Source organism: Scyliorhinus torazame, chromosome 3 (assembly GCF_047496885.1).
Source record: "Scyliorhinus torazame isolate Kashiwa2021f chromosome 3, sScyTor2.1, whole genome shotgun sequence".
In the NCBI taxonomy this organism is placed as follows: domain Eukaryota; kingdom Metazoa; phylum Chordata; class Chondrichthyes; order Carcharhiniformes; family Scyliorhinidae; genus Scyliorhinus; species Scyliorhinus torazame.
This window is the reverse complement of record NC_092709.1, coordinates 66969268-66990148: the sequence shown is the minus strand read 5'-3', so window position 1 is coordinate 66990148 and position 20881 is coordinate 66969268.

Sequence of the window (20881 nt, the reverse complement as noted above, 5' to 3'; positions counted from 1 at the left end):
ACTGCAGGGATCACACTAGGGCCCCAGCTATTCACAATATCTATTAATGATTTAGATGAGGGAACTAAATGTAATATCACCAAATTTGCAGATGACACAAAGCTGGGTGGCAGGGTAAGCTGCGAGGAGGATGCAGAGATGCTTTGGACAAGTTGAATGAGTGAGCAAATGCGTGGCAAGATGAAGTATGTCAAGTGAGAATACCTTTAAGAAATGGGTGTTTATCAAATAGCTGTAGTGATGTCAGAGTGTGGGTGGAGCTGGGATGTCTGTCTACTTTTACTTTCATTTTTGAGCTGGCAGCTACAGTGTGTGTTTAGTTTCGTTTTCAGAGTTGGAGTTGCATCCAGCCAAACAAGGTGTATTTCGATCTCTCTCTGAATGAAAACAATGTCTTCAGATCACTTGCTAATTTAAAAGTGATAACTGCTCTCAGCAGAGAATTTAAACCTGCTGTCTTTGTTAAAGAAGGTATTTGTCTTATGGATGTTGCTAGGAAAGATTAAGGGTTACTTATAGAGTACTGTATTCTTTGGGGGAAATATTTGAGTTGATAGTTGCTAAGATGTTTACTGTATGTTTATAAAATGTTAACTGGATTCATAGAATAAACATTGTTTTGTTTTAAAAGTGCTTTAGATCTCTGTTGCATCACACCTGTATAGTGGGCCCTTGTGCTCCCCATAACCAAAATCTATCAAAATTTGTGGGTCAGGTGAACTCCATGATATACGTTGGGGTTCTCTAAAACCTGGCCCGTAATAAATTGGGGGCTCAAGGGATAAAATTCAACTTTCATGATTGGATTGGCTTAGTGAACTTAAAGACAGTGAGCATATTGTGGTTGCTTTTCAGGTGTGGTATATCAGTTTAAGTAGGGAGTGTGTTGTGGACAATGGCTCTTTCAGATACTCGGAAGTTTTTGGGGGTGGAGAAGATCACACGCAGTACCTTATGACAGAGACTAAGAAAAGGCTTTTAGATTTGGCAAAAACATTGCAGTTAGCGTTATCTGACAGCACACGAAAAGAAGAGGTACTTACGGCGCTAGCTGAGCATTTAAAATTGCCTGAGATACAATCTGACTCATTAGAAATGGCAAAAATTCAGTTACAGATTAAACAACTGGAACATGAGAAAGAATTAAAGCAGCTTGAATACGAAATGAGAGAAAAAGAGGGCGAAAAGGAGATACAGATCAGGGAAAAAGAAAAGGAGCGAGAAGAAATAAACAAAGAAAGAGAAAGGGAAGAAAGATAAAAAGAGAGAGAGAGTTTGAACTTCAGAAAATGGCCATGAAACATGAGTCAGTTAAAACTGTCAGATGTAAAGGGAAGCGTACAGTTGGAGGATCGTGATGAGGATAAAGAGAAAGAGTGTCATAGTCGAAGGCTTGGTGGGGATCTATTTAAATATGTCCAAGCATTGCCAAGGTTTGATGAAAAGGAGGTATAAGCCTTTTTCATTTCATTTGAGAAGGTGGCTAAACAAATGAAATGGGCACCATACATGTGGGTATTATTGATTCAAACAAAGCTGATAGGTAGGGCTAGTGAAGTGTTTGCATCACTACCAGAGGAGGTTTCTGGGACGTATGAGGAGGTGCAAAAATCCATCTTAGGTGCATAGGAACTGGTGCCTGAAGCCTACAGACAAAGGTTTAGAAATTTAAGGCAAGAGCCTGGTCAAACATAAATGGAGTTTGAAAGGATCAAACAGAGTAACTTTGATAGGTGGATAAGTACTTTGAAAATAGACCAAACGTATGAAGCTCTCAGAGAAATTATACTATTGGAAGAGTGAGAACTCATGTGGAAGAGCAGAGGGTTAAAACTGCACGTTTAGCAGCAGAAATGGCAGATGATTATGAATTAGTTCATAAATCAAAGCTTGGTTTCTGACATCAGTTTCAGCCTGTGAGGGGTAGAAACTGGGGAAAAGAGAAATACTCAAGTGGTAGAGGTAAAGGAGATCTGATGGGAGATAATAAGGGGAATGTACCTCAGACTAAAAAAGAAATCCAGGAGGGTGCAAGAGACATGAAAAATGTTTTCACTGTAATAAACTAGGCCATGTAAAGTCACAGTGTTGGTGGTTGAAGAAAAGCACTGGGAAGGCTGATGTGGTAAAACAGGATATGACAGTGGGATTTGTTAAAGTGGTAAAGGAAAGGCCAAGTGAAGCGAAGGATGTACAAAAGATTGTACAGCCTGATCAAGAGGTGATTGATAAGAAGGTGCCAGATCTATTTAAAGAATTTACTTGTGTGGGTAAAGTTTACTCATGTGTACCTGAAGGAGCAGGTAAGGAAATCACAATTTGAAAAGACATGGGAGCTAGTCAATCTTTAATGGAAAGAAATGTGCTGTTATGTAGTTTGGGAAGAATATTGCCAGAAAAGGTGGTAATATGTGGAATTCAGGGTGAGAAGACGGGTGTTCCATTGTATAAGGTTAGGTTGGAAAGTCGAGTGAAGAGTGGTGAAGTGGTAGTAGGAGTAGTAGAGAAACGATCTTGTCTAGGAATACAGTTTATCTTGGGTAATGATGTAGCTGGGTCGCATGTGGGAGTGATGCCTACTGTGGTTGATAAGCCAGTGGAAAATCAGACAACTGAAGTGTTGAAGGATGAATATCCTTGCATTTTTCCGGATTGTGTAATAACAAGGTCGCAAAGTCACAGGTTAAGACAAGCGGAGAAATCAAAGAGTGAAGATAAAGTTGAAGTGCAATTATCAGAAACGATTTTTGATCAGATGGTTGGAAAAGAACAAGAACAGGTGGAGGATGAGGCGGATATTTTTAGTTCAGGAAAATTGGCGGAGTTACAACAGAAAGATATAGAAATAAAACAAGTGTATCAGAAAGCATACACGGAAGAGGAATCTGAGTGTATACAAGAATGTTATTACCATAAAAATTATGTCTTGATGAGAAAATGGAGACCTTTACATATGCAGGCGGATGAAAAGTGGGCGTAAGTTCATCAAGTAGTATTGCCAGTAGGGTATAGAAAGGAGGTGTTGCGAGTAGCAGATGAGGTACCAGTGGGAGGTCATTTGGGAGTAAGGAAAGCTAAAATCCAAAAATATTTTTATTGGCCTGGACTACATAAAGATGTCGTTACACTTCGTCGATCATGCCAAGTGATAGGGAAACCACAAGCAGTGATAAAACCCATGCCCTTAATACCCATTCCAGCATTTGAGGAACCTTTTACAAGGGTCTTAATCGATTGAGTGCATAGGACCGCTTCCCAAAACAAAAAGTGGGAATCAATATCTTCTGACTATAATGGATGTGTCTATTGGGTTTCCAGAGGCCATTCCAGTACGTAGTATTACAGCTACAAAGATTGTGGAGGAGTTACTTCAATTCTTTACTATATATGGACTACCCACAGAAATACAATCAGATCAAGGAACACATTTTACCTCAAGGTTATTCAAAGAGGTTATGGATGCTTAGGAATAAAACAATTTTAATCAACTGCATACCATCCAGAATCGCAGGGAGCATTAGAAAGGTGGCATCAAACATTAAAGACAATGTTGAGGGCTTATTGTCATGATTATCCAGAGGATTGGGATAAAGGAATTCCATTCGTACAGTTTGCATTTAGGGTTGCACCTCAATGAGTCAACCAAATTCAGTCCTTTTGAACTAATTTTTGGTCATGAGGTAAGAGGGCCACTTATATTGATTGCGGAAAAATTGGTGAGTGAGAAATTGGAAATTACACTATTGGATTATGTGTCAAATTTTAGGGAACGATTAAATGGAGCAGGGGAATTGGCTGGACAACATTTAAAAGTTACACAAAATGTGCTGAAACGGGTAGCAGACTAGAAGGCAAAAGTCTTTTGTTTTGCCAGTGGAGGTAAAGTTTTAGTGTTGTTACCAGTGGTAGGTGAGCCTTTAAAAGCTAGGTTTTGTGGACCTTATCAGATTGAAAGGAAATTAAGTGAGGTGAATTACGTGGTAAAAACACCAGATCGAAGGAAAACTCACCGAGTGTGTCATGTGAATATGCTTAAAAGGTACTTTTAAAGGGGAGGAGAGAAAAAGGAGATTTTAATGATTCTAACTCAAAGTGACGAACCAAATCCGGATGACTGTGAATTTGACATCCCTTAAATTAAATTGTAAAATGAGGATGTTCTTAAAATTGGGATAAATTGTTGAGTTACCTTCCAGAGGAAAAACAAACTGACCTGAAAGAGTTATTGATATCACATGGGCAAGTTTGTGGAGATAAGTTGGGAAGCATTAAAATGGCTATACATGATGTAGATGTGGGAAATCCTGTTCTAATTGTAGCCATCTGGGATGGCCACATCCCGATTATAAAATGGACACTTGCAAAGAATGCAGGGAAAATTGGACAATACTAAGAAACAAGCAGGTGCAAGGTCTGTCTGTTGATTAGAACCTTAAGCTCTCAGACAGGACAGAAACTGCCAAACAATCGACATACTAATGAGCCATGTCCGGGGACTAAAGGGAAACATTTAGATACACAATGTTAAGGCAGACAGAAGAGGCGAAAACAAAGCGGACCAACGGTCACTGGGACACGCCCAGTAATCAGGGAACCACCCCTCTATTGGAGGAAGATCAATATGAATGATTGGGGAAAGACCCAATTAGTTGAGGTCAGTTCAAGGCCCGCCCAAAGGCGCGCAAAGCCCTTTTTAGTATAAAAGGTATTCCCCAAGGGAGAATCTTTCTCCTTTGGCTCTCAGCGAAGAGAGAGACCAGCCTAGCAGCTACACCAGACCAAGTAAGTTCCAAGTCAACGCACGCTACGAGATAGACGCTCCTAGTTGCTACCCTGTAAACAGCTCAACCCAGCAGCCTCAGAACAGAGCAACGGCCATTGTTCCTCTGACTGAGTGGGCGCCCAAAGCGAAGTATAGGCTTTAGTAATAGTGATAGTTTAGTTTGTAGAGTTTATGCACGAGTAGATTTGACTGTGTGTAAATAAATGAGCATTGCTTTTGAACTTACTAACTGGTGTATCGAGTCATTGATCAGTATTCGGTTCTGAACCTTGTGGCAGTGTCGAAAGATACCTGGCGACTCTTGAGCAAACGTAATTAAACAGAGCCAAATTAAGAAACAGCTAAAGTTAGCAACATTTACTGGTGACATCTGACAGGACTCGACTTAGAAGTGGCCGAACCACTCCGAGAGAAACCAAATTTGAATTGAGAATCCAATTGGAAACAGAAAAACCACAAGCGTAAGGACAGTACTGATCAAGCCTCCGAGATTCGGAAGTGTGTTAATGCATGCGTACTAACAGGGATATAAGGTAAACCTGAGAGATTTTGTTGCGTAAAACTGTCGGGGGTTTTGTAGGCCGGAAATTAGCGTAAGCCATACCCGTGTTTACATCACCACTTTATCACCCCCTGTTCCAAATTCAGTAGAGAACCTAGATAGAGAAAATGGCAATGAAGGCAATGGAACGCCTTATGAATCCCCAGGAATTTGAGGTTGCAGCGACCAGTAGAGTAGGACAGTGTCCCGTTTGGGAAGATGAGATCAGGAAATATCTCAAAGGGAAAGGATGGCCCCTTTGGAGTGAATTCTGTGATAATGAGGAAAAAGGACCCGGGAGTATAGGACATACTTGGTGGGAGAACCTGTCAGAGATCCACAAGAAGAGCATAGGGAAAGCTCGCAAGCCGATGGCAATCGTGTCCCGTTTGGCACAATTGCGAGGCACAGAGAAGGTCGTTAGGACGCTCCGTAGAGAGATAGAGGAGAGAGACAGAAGTAGTGAGGTAGACGTGAGTGAGGTAGAGAAGGAGAATAGAGATTTAAAAGAGCAGTTAGCAGCAAGGGACAGAGAGGTGGATAATGCCAAGGGGGTACATCAGTCTTGTCTCGCGCATTTGAACAGTTTTCAGAAGCAGTATGATAAGGCCTACCAGGACACACAACGTGCGGTCTTGGTAAGACAAGAGACAGAACAGCAAGTGGAGAAATTGCAGAAGCAATGCAATGATTTAAAAGCAGCCCTACGAGCACTCCATACTTCCACAACGGAACAAAGGCAGAGCCCAGTAGACCACGCAAAGTGCGGGAAGCAAATTGCAGAATTGCAATCTCTGCTTTCCGTTCAAAATGGATTTCAAAGTACATTCGGACCCCAATTAGATCAGGAAAACAGCCCCGACTGGCATGAATTGAGCGAGACTGCCCATAGATACGTACATGGGACATGTACGCAGGAAAAACCCCAGAAAAGGAAAGCGCCCCAACCCCCAACCGAACAGGCAGAACACATCCCCATGAACCCTGTAACCACACACCGCAGGGCCACAGGAGAAGGAGAAGCAGACTTCCTTTACACAACCCCGTTAACCGTGACCCAATTACGGGACGCGTGTGGAAAAATTACACCGTTCCTTCCCACATCAGACCCCCACCAATTTTTCACGAAAGTCAAACAACAGGCTACCATGTACGGCCTGGACGAAAAGGAGCAAGTGAAGCTCAGAGTTTTAAGCCTCGACCCTTCAGTCGTAGCAGCCCTTCCCACCCACAGAATGTAGGAGGAGGCACATTCCAAGAAATGCACAAAGCGATCCTTGATGCGATCGGCTTTAACAGAGGAGACCCCGTAGAAGGCCTCAATAAGTGTAGGCAAAAGAAGACAGAGCGCCCCACAGCGTTTGCTGGACGTTTGTGGATTCATTTTACCGCAGTTTTTGGAGAGTTAGCCCGCGCCCATTTGTCCCCAGATGATATGGCCAAATGTACCCGAATTCTAGTCTTCCTTGCCACAGAAGCAGGACGAAAAGCTTGCGCAAATCATGACCCCCTCAGATGAGGCTCACAATGAAAAATGGGTTTTGAAGAGATTGTCCCGCGCAATCAATTGCAGGCAAAACCGATTTATAACGCCCGATGAAGAGCAGGCAGAGATGAACCCAGTTAAAGCACACCAGAACCCTGCATGGGTAAATGAGGGCAGGAACAGCCAACACCAGCCCAAAGCTCAGGAATGTTACAACTGTGGACAGCTAGGACACTTTGCACGAGAGTGCAACCCGCCCCAGAAGCAGCAGAGAAACCAACAGACAGGCACCCTAAACAGGAATAGGGCAAAGCCGATCCATTGCGTTAGTGCCCGTTCAGAGAATGCAGGCATGAACGGCACCGACTGATGGTGTTTGAGCTCCCCAACTTGGGTCGAAGACACCCTTTGGGACAAGTCCGGTAGACCGGTAGTAGCAAACAAAGTCCGGGGACAACCCACAGAATTTCTTTGGGACATAGGAGGGTCCCGCACCACACTCAATTCCCCCACGATGTTTCAGCGAGACACGTGGCCCACAACAGACACCATCACACTCAGCGGTTTTTGCCATTTACAACAGGGACACATCACAGCCCCTGTAGCGATACAAATAGGGAACATCACGACTAAGCACCCCATAGTTTTAGTTGATCTGCCCCAGACAGCAGAACACATCCTTGGGATCGATTTCATGAGCTCCCATAACCTTTCTTAAGACTCAGTTAACAAGTGTGTTTGGAAAATGGCAAAGGCAGCACGAGACCCCGCCACACTCACAGTAGGAGAGTATGTAAACAGGATTAGCTCAGTAGGAGACTTCTGGTTCGACCCTCGAGCCATTAGTGCAGACAAACAAGTTAGGGCAGTCCTGCAGGAACATAAAGTAGCATTTGCACAGCACAAGCACAACTGTGGCAATTTGGCTGACTTTGTGAACATTACAGGTCCCGACCCCAAACCCCAGAAGCAGTACGGATTTCCCCAGGAAGCAGAGGGAGAAATCTCCAAAGTAATAGAGAGTTTGTTGGATCAAGGCGTACTCAGATCAGTAGCCTCCACAAATAAAGCACCAATCTGGCCCGTCAGGAACCCAGATGGAACATGGCGACTGACCATTGATTACCGGGAACTGAACAAAGTAACGCCAGCAGCAGCCCCCACCATAGCCACGTGTCCCGAGACCATGCTCAAACAGGGACTCCAGTCAAATTTCATTAAAGTTGCCAGGACACTTAGGCTTGCAGGCAGCAGAGCTGGCAGCGATTGCATATATTGTAGACGACCCAGACTCGTTCCCGACCCCAGCAGACATCTATTCAGACAGCTTGTATGTCTGTAATAGTTTGACAGAGTTCCTACCACTCTGGGAAACAAGAGGATTTGTTTCTGCGGACGGTAAACCCCAACCCTCAGCCCCATTACTCCACCATATCTTCGAGACAGTGAAGGATAGAGAATACGGAATAATTAAGATTCGCAGTCATCACCGTTCTCTCCCCCCCCCCCCCCCCCCCGGTAACGTTAAAGCAGAAGCCCTGGCGAAGGCAGGCTCCAGGCATGGTTATTTTTGCAACCACCCCGAAAGCACCCCAGTACACGCAGTTCAGGTCCCACAGACCAACATTCAGGATCTAGCGAAGGCACAGAAAGAGGACGAGAAACTCAGGGAAGTTTTAAAGGGAACCTTCCCAGCCCCTTATGATAAATACAGAAACGCACTCGCCACACATGGCGGTGTGATTTTAAAGGATGACATTTATATAGTTCCCAGCCAGGATAGGAATCAGATCATTTGTCAGTTCCATGACAATCATGGACACCAAGGAATTGAACCCACCTTAGCCCACCTCAGACCGCTCTGCTGGTGGCCCGATTTAAAAATCGATGTAACGCACTATATTGAGAATTGCTTAATCTGTGCCCAGAACAATCCGGACAGATATGCTAAAAAGGCTCAACTTAGTCACACCCGCCCCGTTAAAGGACCCTGGACAAATCTCCAGATAGATTATCTAGGACCCCTACCCCTGTGCAGAAATGGTTACAAGTATGTGTTGGTGGTCATAGACACCTTCACAAAATGGGTGGAAGCATTTCCATCACGAACTAATACGGCCAAGACAACGGCTAAAATATTAACACACCACATCTTTACAAGATGGGGCCTCCCATGCAGTATAGAGTCCGATCAAGGCTCCCATTTCACTGGACGTGTAATGGAAAACGTCCTCACGATTTTCGGCATTAGACAACAGTTCCATATCGCATACCACTGCCAGTCAAGTGATATTGTAGAACGAATGAATAGGACATTGAAAGCCACCCTCAGGAAAATGGCACAGCAGAATAACAGCACCTGGGATTCAGTACTCCCATTTGCTTTAATGTTTTTAAGAAACACGGTATCCACATCCACAGGATACACCCCCCACACCCTCCTGACCAGACGCCCCATGAAAGGCACTGAGTATTTATTAGGACTGGATTTGGCGAGCCTGCAGTTACAGCACTCACGCATGAAAATGCGGTTAAACAACTGATACAGAACATAAAGGCAGCCCAACTCGCAGCAGCAGTGAGACTTGGAACCAGGAAGAAACAGAGCAAGGCTTGTTTCGACAAAACAGTACACGCCACTGAGTTTACAGTAGGGCAATAAGTCATGCTTTCCCTTTAAAACCCCAGTTCATTCCTTTCCCCCAAATTTTCCGGACCGTACTCCATTTCGGACAATGTCAGCCCCTTAGTATACAAAATAACCTATCCAAATGGGAAGTCTGCGTGGTTTCATATAAACCAGCTCAAGGCTTACGGCTCGCAGAATAACCACACACTCCACAGCAGCAGACGAGCACGCCCCGCCCACAGATGACGCATTCCTACCCTCCCCCAACCATTCCAGCCCGCCCTCAGACTCAACTCCAACTCCGCCCCCAGAGGCACGACTCCGCCTCTTCCTTCCTTCAACCAGCAGCGACAGTGATGGCGATCACGATAACGATAGCCACAGCACACCACGTTACGTTTATCTCCCTGTACCAGGCCCCACTCCCTGCGAATCGGAGCATGATTCTACTAACCCATTTGAGATTGCATACATCAAAGCCCCTGACCCAGACCCACCGTCTGACAATTACGGATTGAAACCTAGTAGCTCCAACCTCGACACATGATTCTGGCACCGAGACAATTTGTTCAGGCTCATCCGGAATGATGAGATGGACCCCAATTCGCCCCAAGCAGCTTTAGCACGGTTACTACAGACAAGAGTTTGGCAGCCAGGAGAAGATGATGACTTAGAGTCTGACTCCAACCAAACAAATCCCTTTGCGACCTGTTCGCTATTGAGCAGGGAGGTGTCCAGATGATGGAGAAAAAAAAGGAACCGATGGAGAGATACGGTGACTTTCTGGTGGAACCTGCACCATTTTCGTTGTATGTTTGTTCGTTAACGTTAAGTGTTGATCGTAAACTCGAAAGTTTTCATGGCCCCACGTCACCACTCCTTTTGACGCCCAATGCCTGTTAATGGAACAAGTTTGTCGCCAGACAACCGTTCAGAGGAACTAGTTTGTCGACAGACATGACTCATAGTTACTCTCCTGATTCGAGAGGAAGCCCCCACGACGACCACAGTCTTACCTGTTCTTGCCGGTTGCTCAGGCAGTGGAGATACGGCATTGGTCCCCGCCCTGTCTGAGGACCCCCCTTCTGGTCAGCTACGCTCGGATAGAGCACATACGGCATTGATCATCGTCCTACCCAGGGATCCCACCCATTTCTTTCCCGCCGCGGGCCATACGCACCCCATTTTGGCTCATTACGTTCGAAATTCTTTTGTTTGGTTTTGGCAACCCTTAGGTTGCTTCCCTATGCTATTTACATCCTCAAACACTGGGATGGTAAATCATACAGGCTGCGAGACGGCTCGCAGTACGGCAGTATTTTTCTTAGATGTCTAGTCCAAACATTTGGTTTTCAAAAAAAAAAAATGAGGGAGTCACAGATGGTGACCAATTATAAAGGGAAATTGGCAATAAAAGACAGACAGACAGACATGCGAGATCTTAAGCAAGATAATAACAGAAATTATGCTTGTGTTCACAGAACTCCGGAGCCTCAGGAACCCCAGAGGAAGACAAAGAAGTCCGACAAAGATGAAGACAGCCTTCGTGTTCACATGGATCTTAGCGGGATCCCTTCAATTGCGCGCGGACGCTACCCCCCTGACCCCTACCACTGTAAATGATTCCCACCCCTGTAATACACGGAACCCCAAGATAACTAGCCCAGCGACAGCTAGCAATACCCCGACCTGGTGTGATACGTTTATCACCTGGTACTCACTCCCATATGTAGTCGAAGCACTCTCAGTGCTGGCGATACTCTGCAGTGTCGTGCAAACGTTTAGAGTTAGGAAATGCCGAAAGAGAGCATATCGCTCTCGCACCCCGGTATACAGGTTTAGGTCCCCCATTTTCGGATTTCGCCAGACCCCCGAACCCATTGGGATGGATTAAAATGCATCCATTTTCTTTATGTATTCTGTGGAATAAAGAGATGTAAACTTCTGTGTCTGACTGCCAGGCCAGAGAAATGTGTGCGCTGCTATTTTGTACAGGTTAAGATGTATAGATTTTTGGATTGTTTGAATAAGGATAGTTTATTGAGAATAGTTAGAGGTTCCAGTTTTTTATTTTTCTGCATTGCATGTATTAATGTCATAGCGCCCCGTAGACTTTTATGATAATGAATGTATTAAAAATGGTTTAGGTAAAATTGTGTTGCATAGGATAGGACAGTGTGGAGCCTACGTATGGTTGCCCCGGTTGGTCAGAGGATGAAGACGACATAGTAGTGTGATCCTTCACGCATCGCGTTGAAGATCACAAGGAGGGTGTGCAGCCATCTGGGATGGCCATGTCCCGATAACAAAATGGACACTTGAAAAGAATGCAAGGAAAATTGGACAATACTAAGAAACAAGCAGGTGCAAGGTCTGTCTGTTGATTAGAACCTTAAGCTCTCAGGCAGGACAGAAACTGCCAAGCAATCTACATACTAATGAGCCATCTCCGGGGACAAAAGGGAAACATTTAGATACACAATGTTAAGGCAGACACCCCGGCGCCAGAAGAGACTAAAACAAAGCAGACCAACAGTCACCTAGGACACGCCCAGCAATCAGGGAACCACCCCTCTATTGGAGAAAGATCGATACGGCTGATTGGGAAAGACCCAATTAATTGAGGCCAAGTTCAAGGCCTGGCCAAAGGCGCGCAAAGCCCTTTTTAGTCTAAAAGTTATTCCCCAAGGGAGAATCTTACTTCTTGGCTCTCAGCAAAGAGAGAGACCAGCTTAGCAGCTACATCAGACCAAGTAAGTTCCAAGTCAACGCACGCTACAAGATAGACGCTCCTAGTTGCTACCCTGTAAACAGCTCAACCCAGCAGCCTCAGAACCGAGCAACGGCCATTGTTCCTCTGACTGAGTGGGCACCCGAAGCTAAGTATAGGCTTTAGTAATAGTGGTAGTTTAGCTTGTAGAGTTTATGCATGAGTAGATTTGACTGTGTGTAAATAAATGAGCTTTGCTTTTGAACTTACTAACTGGTGTATCGAGTCATTGATCAGTATTCGGTTCTGAACCTTGTGGCGGTGTCGAAAGATGATACCTGGCGACTCTTGAGCAAACATAATTAAACAGAGCTAAATTAAGAAACAGCTAAAGTTAGCAACATAATTAAACAACATCCATATAGACTTAACCCTTTAAAATTGGCACAGGTTAACAAGGAAATTGAAAGTATGCTTAAAACGGGCATAATTGAAGTGGGTTGCAGCCAACGGAGCTCACCCATAGTGATGGTACCTACACTGGACGGTACCCAACGGTTGTGTGTGTACTATTAGAAAGATTAATGCAGTTACAAGAATTGACTCTTATCCTATCCCACGTTTGGAGGATTGCATTGAGAAAGTGGGACAATCAGCTTTTATTTCCAAACTGGATTTACTTAAAGGATACTGGCAGGTACCTTTATCTGAAAGGGCGAAGGAGATTTCAGCATTTGTGACGCCAGATGGTATATACCAATTCAAAGTTATGCCATTTGGCATGAAAACGCCCCAGACTCATTTCAACGGTTAACTAACAAAGTCGTTTCAGGATTACCCAATTGTGCAGAATACATCGACGATCTGGTAATTTGCAATCAGACATGGAAAGAGCATTTAAAGCATCTGATGGAGTTATTCGATCGTCACTTTCCTTGGCCATACAATCGGACAGGGTCGAATGGTCTCACGGGATGTGAAAACAAAAGTTATTGGGTAGTTTCCAATACCCTCGACATGAAGGGAAATAATGCGATTTCTTGGCATGAGTGGATTTTACCAGAAATTTGTGCCGAACTTTAGCAGTGTGGTTGCTCCACTGACAGACTAGCAAATTTAAGTGGACAGCGGAGTGTCAACAGGCATCTGACTGCCTGAAGGTTGTGCTAACCACTGCTCCTGTGTTAGTCATCCCAAATTATACCAAACCATTCAAAGTGGCTCTTGATGCAAGTGATGTGGGCATAGGTGCGGTGCTTCTACAAGATGATGACGAAGGACTAGAGCGACCTATTGGTTATTTTTCAAAGAAATTAAATAAGGACCAGAAGAAGTATTCAACGATTGAGAAGGAGACTTTGAGTTTGGTACTGGCTTTGCAACATTTTCACATTTATGTGACCAGCAGTCCGCCTGACACAAATTATATATACTGATCATAATCCATTGTTGTTTTTGGAGTGATTCTGGAATAACAATGCAAGACTGTTTCGATGGAGTTTATTGTTACAGCCATTTCATTTAAAAATAATACATGTGGCAGGACGAGAAAACGTGATAGCCAATGGTTTATCACGAATGTGATGAAAAGAAGCAGGTTCAGTGGAGGACGAAGAACTAAAATGGACTATGTCATTATAAATGTTTGCGTGTTTTGCTTTGTTAAAAAGAAATGTAGATTCACTATCAATATTTCTTAAAGGAAAGTGAAAAGGTGAAAAATGAAACCATCTTGAAGTTGATGGTTTATTTTTTTTTCTTTGGGGGAGGTGTCATGTGAGAGTACCTTTAAGAAATGGGTGTTTATCAAATAGCTGTAGTGGGTGTACCTTTAAGAAATGGGTGCTTATCAAATAGCTGCAGTGATGTCAGAGTGGGTGGAGCTGGGCTGTCTGTCTGCTTTTACTTTTGTTTTTGAGCTGGCAGCTACAGTGTGTGTTTAGTTTCATTTTCAGAGTTGGAGCTGCATCCAGCCAAACAAGGTGTAATTTTGATCTCTCTCTGCATGAAAACAATGTCTTCAGATCACTTGCTAATTTAAAACTGATAACCGCTCTCCGTAGAGAATTTATACCTGCTGTCTTTGTTAAAGAGGGTATTTGAAGTGATCTGAATACATTGTTAAAGAGGGTATTTGTCTTATGGATGTTGCTGGGAAAGATTATGTGTTACTTATAGAGTACTGTATTCTTTGGGGGAAGTATTTGAGTTAATAGTTGCTAAGATGTTTACTGTGTGTTTATAAAATGTTAACTAGATTCATATAATATACATTGTTTTGTTCTAAAAGTGCTTTAGATATCTATTGCATCACACCTGTAGAGTGGGCCCTTGTGCTCCCCATAACCAAAATCTATTTAAAGTTGTGGGCCAGGTGAACTCCATGATACACTTTGGTGTTCTCTGCCCTGGCCCGTAATAGGTATAATGTGGATAAATGTGAGGTTATCTGCTTTGGTAGCAAAAACAGGAAGGCAGATTATTATCTGAATGGCTATAGGTTGAGAGGGGGGATTGTGCAACGAGACCTGGGTATCCTTGTGCACCAGTCACTGAAAGTAAGCATGCAAGTGCAGCAGGTGGTGAAGAAGGCAAATGGCCATTTGAGTATAGGGGTAGGGATGTCTTGCTGCAATTATTGTAAGTTACAGCAACTCATCAGCGGAACAAAAATGAACTGGACAAAGTTGGAAAAGGACATGTTCCATTCTGAAAGGACAAACTGCTGTACAGGCCATGTCTGCAGGCAGACAACAGAATATGCACCGAGAACAAGCAGGGCCATAAGTCATGGCAGAGCCAACAGGAAAATTATGCAGGAAGATTAAACGGACCAAACTCACTCCAAGAGAAACAATTGGGATGTAAATCAGTCGTAGCCCTGGCCAGACAAAATCACATTCCCTTTAAACGATTGAGGTTGTCCCCAGCATCCACAATCAACATATCAGCAGTCTTCGGAGACATTATGAACCTTTTGTGAGGACACTGATCAAATCAAGTTACATTATGGAACCTTTTGTTGGGAAACTGGTCTTGACAATGTCATCCTGTCAGCAATCAGCAGGCCTTTGTCCTGGAACTGACCTGTGGGAGGGGTCAGTCAGCTCCATTTCAAGCTTTTGCCCTTAAGAATACGGGACTCGGGGACTGTGGCAGGCTGTCGTTTTTGGCGCACTCTTGACTTGCTGCGAACAGACCATGAAGACCAGAGGGACACCAAGCTCACAGCCCAGCAGCCACACGGACCAGCCAGTTTGAGGAAGAGCCAGAGACATCCGTGCCGGTTTTTAACTATTCTTCATGGGAACAGTGAGCAGACTCCTTCAGCCCACAGAAATTCCCAATTAGTGTAGATTGTTGAGGTTTGGGGTGGGTGAGTGGATACATATATGTATCTATGTATGTGGGTGTTAAAGTAAATTTGTGTAGAAGTAAGAATTTTCGATATGCCATTTAGTCTCTTGCTTTAAAGATAATACTTCATAACTGGTGTTTGTGTGTTATAGTCGGAGTTGTGGAGGACCTAATTCTCTTGAATAAATTATTTAATTTTAAATCTACCATTGTTATAGTCTCACCTTTCTTTCACTGTTCACTCTGGTTGAGTGGCAATAATTGCCAGAACATAATTTCGTAGTCGAGGACCCAAAAGGAATCCGAGCACTTCGAACACGCTCACTCAAGAGAGGATACTGGTTAGGAATAAACAGTGGTCCCTCTTTCTCTCTCTCCTGTGAAGTTGCATTAGTGGGGCACTTCCGGGTGACATTTCACCATCAACAGGAGAGAGACTCACACAGGCATAGGTGGCAGTCAAGGTAACTGGTGTGGCAGAAGGACAAACTCACTGGTTAGGTATAAACAGTGAGACTTGTTCCCTCTCTCTTGTGAAGCTGTCCCAGTGCGACACTTCTGGGCTGTGGTTTCAACACTTGCAGGAGAGAGACACCCACAGTTATCTGGGACACTCAATACCAGCCTGTTGTGGAGTAAAGGAAACCCCTTTTTCGTTACATAATACAGGGCCCTGGTGAGACCACACCTGGAATATTGTGTGCAGTTTTGGTCTCCTTATCTGAGGAAGGATATTCTTGCAATGGAGGGAGTGCAATGAAGGTTTAGCAGACTGATTCCTGGGATGGTGGGACTGACGTATGAGGAGAGATTGAGACGGTTAGCATTATACTCACTGGAGTTCAGAATAATGAGGGGGATCTCATAGAAACCAATAAAATTCTACCAGAACTAGACATGGTAGATGCTACCAATGATGGGTGCGTCCAGAATCAGGGGTCACAGTCTGAGGATTCAGTGTAAACCATTTTGGACAGATGTAAGGAGACATTTCTTCACTCAAAGAATGGTGAGCCTGTGGAATTCATTCCCACAGGAAGTAGTTGATGCTAAAACATTGAATATATTCAACAAGCGGCTGGATATAGCACTTGGGGAGAATGGGATCAAAGGCTATGGGGAGAAAGCAGGATTAGGCTATTGAGTTGGATGATCAGCCATGATCGTGATGAATGGCGGAGCAGACTTGAAGGGCCAAAAGGCCTCCTCCTGCCCCTATCTTCTATGTATCTATGTATAAACAATAATAGTCGTATAAATACTCACCATCTATACTCACCCAATCAGCAGCTTCCCCTTGCCCACATCACTTTCAAATCCGAATGTCACCTCAGGACGTCTGCCTCTGGATTGAGTGAAAGTAGATGGGCTGCTCCTTTTAAAGTTTTCCCGCTGCTCAGCTCAGATGATCCTCACCAAATTTGCTCTCTTTCTGACCTCAGGTGCCCTGTACTGTCAGAGTTACTGAAAATCCCTTTTCTCCTTATGCTCCAAATTCCCTAAGACTTAACTTTTATTTTAAAGAGCAGACGTACTCACCAATCCAACTCCCCAAACAGACAACAACAAGGGACTGATCACCTCCTCCATGCTTCACCAAACTCCAGCTGCACTCTGATGCAACAAGGCAGCACTTAAAGGAGCTGTTCTGTTATGGTCCCGAATTCAAGACCTCTGAAACTGGAGTAAACCAGTTGCCTAATTAACTAGCTGCAGCTGAAAGCCTGTAGATTCACATTTTAAAGCTTCCGAGTGCTGCCCCACTATCACCTGTTGAGAATGAGAAGAATTTGAACTGGAATTTCCAATGCGCTGAGACCTTCAGATTCCTCACCGCAAACCAATCTTAAGGGCGGCAACGTATCATCTTCTACCATACCACAAGGTAGTTGTTGGATGGGGTCACGTTTCATGATTCCTGTCAGCAGTCACCTAAAACAGGTATGTGTGTTTGCATATACTAATGAGGGGCCTAATATCTGTTTTAATATCCTGCAGGAAAATTAAACTGCCCTGAGAGGAGAGAGAATTGTCTGACCTCAGGCTTTCCAAAACGTGCATATTGCTGAGTCAGTGATCACTACCAAAAAATTAAGTTGTTTTTTAAACTCATGTGTAGCCCAAAGAATTAATGGGACTGAAAGTTTTAAGTCCCCGAGACCTGGGGCGAGATTCTCTGACCCCCCCGCTGGGTCGGAGAATCGCCGGGGGCTGTCGTGAATCCCGCCCCCCGCCGGTTGCCGAATTCTCCGGCACCGGATATTCGGCGGGGGCGGGAATCGCGCCATGCCGGTTGGCGGCCCCCCCCCCCCCCCCCCCCCCCCCCCCGCAATTCTCCGGCCTGGATGGGCCAAAGTCCCGCCGCTAAAATGCCTGTCCCGCCGGCGTAGATTAGACCGCCTACCTTACCGGCGGGACAAGGTGGCGCGGGCGGGCTCCGGGGTCCTGGGGGGGGGCGCAGGGTGATCTGGCCCCGGGGGGTGACCCCCACGGTGGCCTGGCCCGCGATCGGGGCCCACCGATCCGCGGGCGGGCTTGTGCCATGGGGGCACTCTTTTCCTTCGCCACGGTCTCCACCATGGCGGAGGCGGAAGAGACTCCCTTCACTGCGCATGCACGGGAATGCTGTTAGCGGCCGCTAATGCTCCCGCGCATGCGCCGCCCGGAGATGTCATTTCCACGCCAGCTGGCGGGGCACCAAAGGCCTTTTCCGCCAGCTGGCGGGGCGGAAATTGGTCCGGCGCGGGCCTAGCCCCTTAAGGTTGGGGCTCGGCCCCCAAAGATGCGGAGGATTCCGCACCTTTGGGGCGGCGCGATGCCCGACTGATTTGCGCAATTTTGGGCACCAGTCGGCGGACATCATGCCAATACCGGAGAATTTCGCCCCTGACATTCTTCACCCCAGAGTGTTGAAAGAGGTTGCTATGGAGATCGTGAATGTATTGCTAATCATTTTTCAAAATCCTTCAGATTCTAGAATCATTGCTGAAGATTGGAAAGTTGTAAGTGTCACCCACAACTTAAGAAGAGAGGGAGAAAGAAAACAGAAGTGCAGACCGGTTAGCCTTCCATTAGGAACACTGAAAATGCTGGAATCTATTATAAAGGATGTGATAATTGAACACTTGAATAATAATGATCTGATTGGGCATAGTCAACATAGATTTATAAATGGGGAATCATGTTTGCTGAACCTGTTGGAGATTTTTAAGGATGTTGCTAACAGTGGGCATAGTGCACTTTGATATTCAAAACGTTTTCGATAAAGTCGATAAAGTCCCACACAGGAGTTTGGTTAGCAAAATTAAAGCACATAGAACTCCTACAGTGCAGAAGGAGGCCATTCGGGCCATTGAGTCTAAACCAACCCTCTGAAAGAGCAGCCTACCGAGGCCCACACCTCAACCTTATCCCCGTAACACCTCCTAACCTGCACATCTTTGGACGCTAAGGGACAATTTAGCATGGTCAATCTACCCAACCTGCTAAAATTTGGATGTGGGAGGAAACCGGAGCACTGGGAGCAAGCTCACGCAGACATGGGGAGAAAGTGCAAACTCCACACAGACTGTCACCCAAGGTCAGAATTAAACCCAGCTGCCTACTGCTGAGGCACCAGTGCTAACCAGTGTGTCACCATGCTGTCTGTGCCCTGGTGTAGGAGATTATATACTGGTATGGATTAAGTATTGGTTAACAGGCAGAAAACAGAAAATGGATTAAATGGGTCATTCGCATGCTGGCAGGCTGTGATTAGTGGGATACTGCAAGGATCAGTACTTGGCCTCCAACTGTTCCCTTCAAGGGGATTTGGACAGACTTAAGTGAATGGGCAAGATGGAATATAATGTGGAAAAATGTGAGGTTATCCATTTTGGTGGGAGAAACAGATGCGCAGTGTATTTCCTAGATGGTAAGAAATTAGAACGTGTAGATGTTCAAAGGAACCTGCGTGCCCTTGTCCATAAGGCACTGGATACTAACATGTAGGTGCAGCAAACAATTAGGAAGGCTATTGGAATGTTAGTTTTTATTGCAAGAGGATTTGAGTACAGGAGTAGCAGAATCTTGCTTCAATTGTATAGGAGCTTGGTGAGACCACACCTGGAGTACTGTGTGCAGTGTTATCCCCTTACCTCTGAAAGGATATCATTGCCACAAAGGAAGTGCAACAAAGACTCACCAGACTTGTTCCCGGAGTGGCAGGACTGTCCTGTGAAGAGAGATTGGGCAAACTGGGCCTGTATTCACTAGAGTTTCAAAGAATGAAGTGATCTCATGGGAACCTATAAAATACTGAAATGGATAGAGTCTAATAATAATAATTGCTTATTGTCATAAGTAGGCTTCAATGAAGTTACTGTGAAAAGCCCCTAGTCACCACATTCCGGCACCTGTTCAGGGAGGCCGGTAGGGGAATTGAACCCATACTGCTGGCCTTGTTCTGCATTACAAGCCAGCTGTTTAGCCCACTGTGCTAAACTAGTCGAGAACCAGGAGGCACAATTTCAAAATAAGGGGGAAACCACTTAGGACCGAGATGAGGAGAAATTTCTTGACACAGAGAGTTGTGAATCTTTGCAATTCTCTACCCCAGAGGGTTGTGAATGTTTAGAATTCTCTACCCAGAGGGCTGTGGAAGCTTAGTGATTGAGTATGTTTAAAGCAGAGACTGATGGATTTCTAAATATCAATGATATAAAGGGATATGGGGTAGTGTGGGGAAAAAGACATTGAAATGGATTATCAGCCATGATCGTATAGAATGATGAAGCAGGTTCGATGGGCTGAATGGTCTGCTCCTGCTCCTATTCCCATGTCCCTAAGTAGAAGAGCTGCTCACAGCTCCAAAGCACTTGAGAGCCGTGATCAGATTCCCTCCTGCTGCCTTCCCTTTCCCAATGTTTAAAAGTGATGAGGCAAGTGGAGTAAATTCATTAATGTGTTTTACTATCTTTATTTAGCAGAAATACCTATTATATCCTTCAACCCATCTTTGGTATCATCACTGGTTATACAAAAATACTGCTATCTGGCTCTCCGAAAGCAAGGCAATGAAAGGTTATACACTCAGGCTAAGTGATTCTTTTGTAAAGTATTATTATATACCCAGTCCTGATTATATTGTATTTATTACCACTGACAAGATGAAACTGGCTTGAATTATTCTCTTGAAAATTTCAGACTGATTCAAAGATTGCAATGGTTTCTACTTAATGTGCCCGGGAACATTTACCACGGTTCCTTTCTTTTTGAGAACTGCTGATCACATTCAAATATAACAGGCTGTCATACTTACGATGGAACAACGTGTATAGTCTGCATTTGTTTGACAGCAGCTTGATTCCTTATTGAAGCTTTAAATTCCCGAGGCC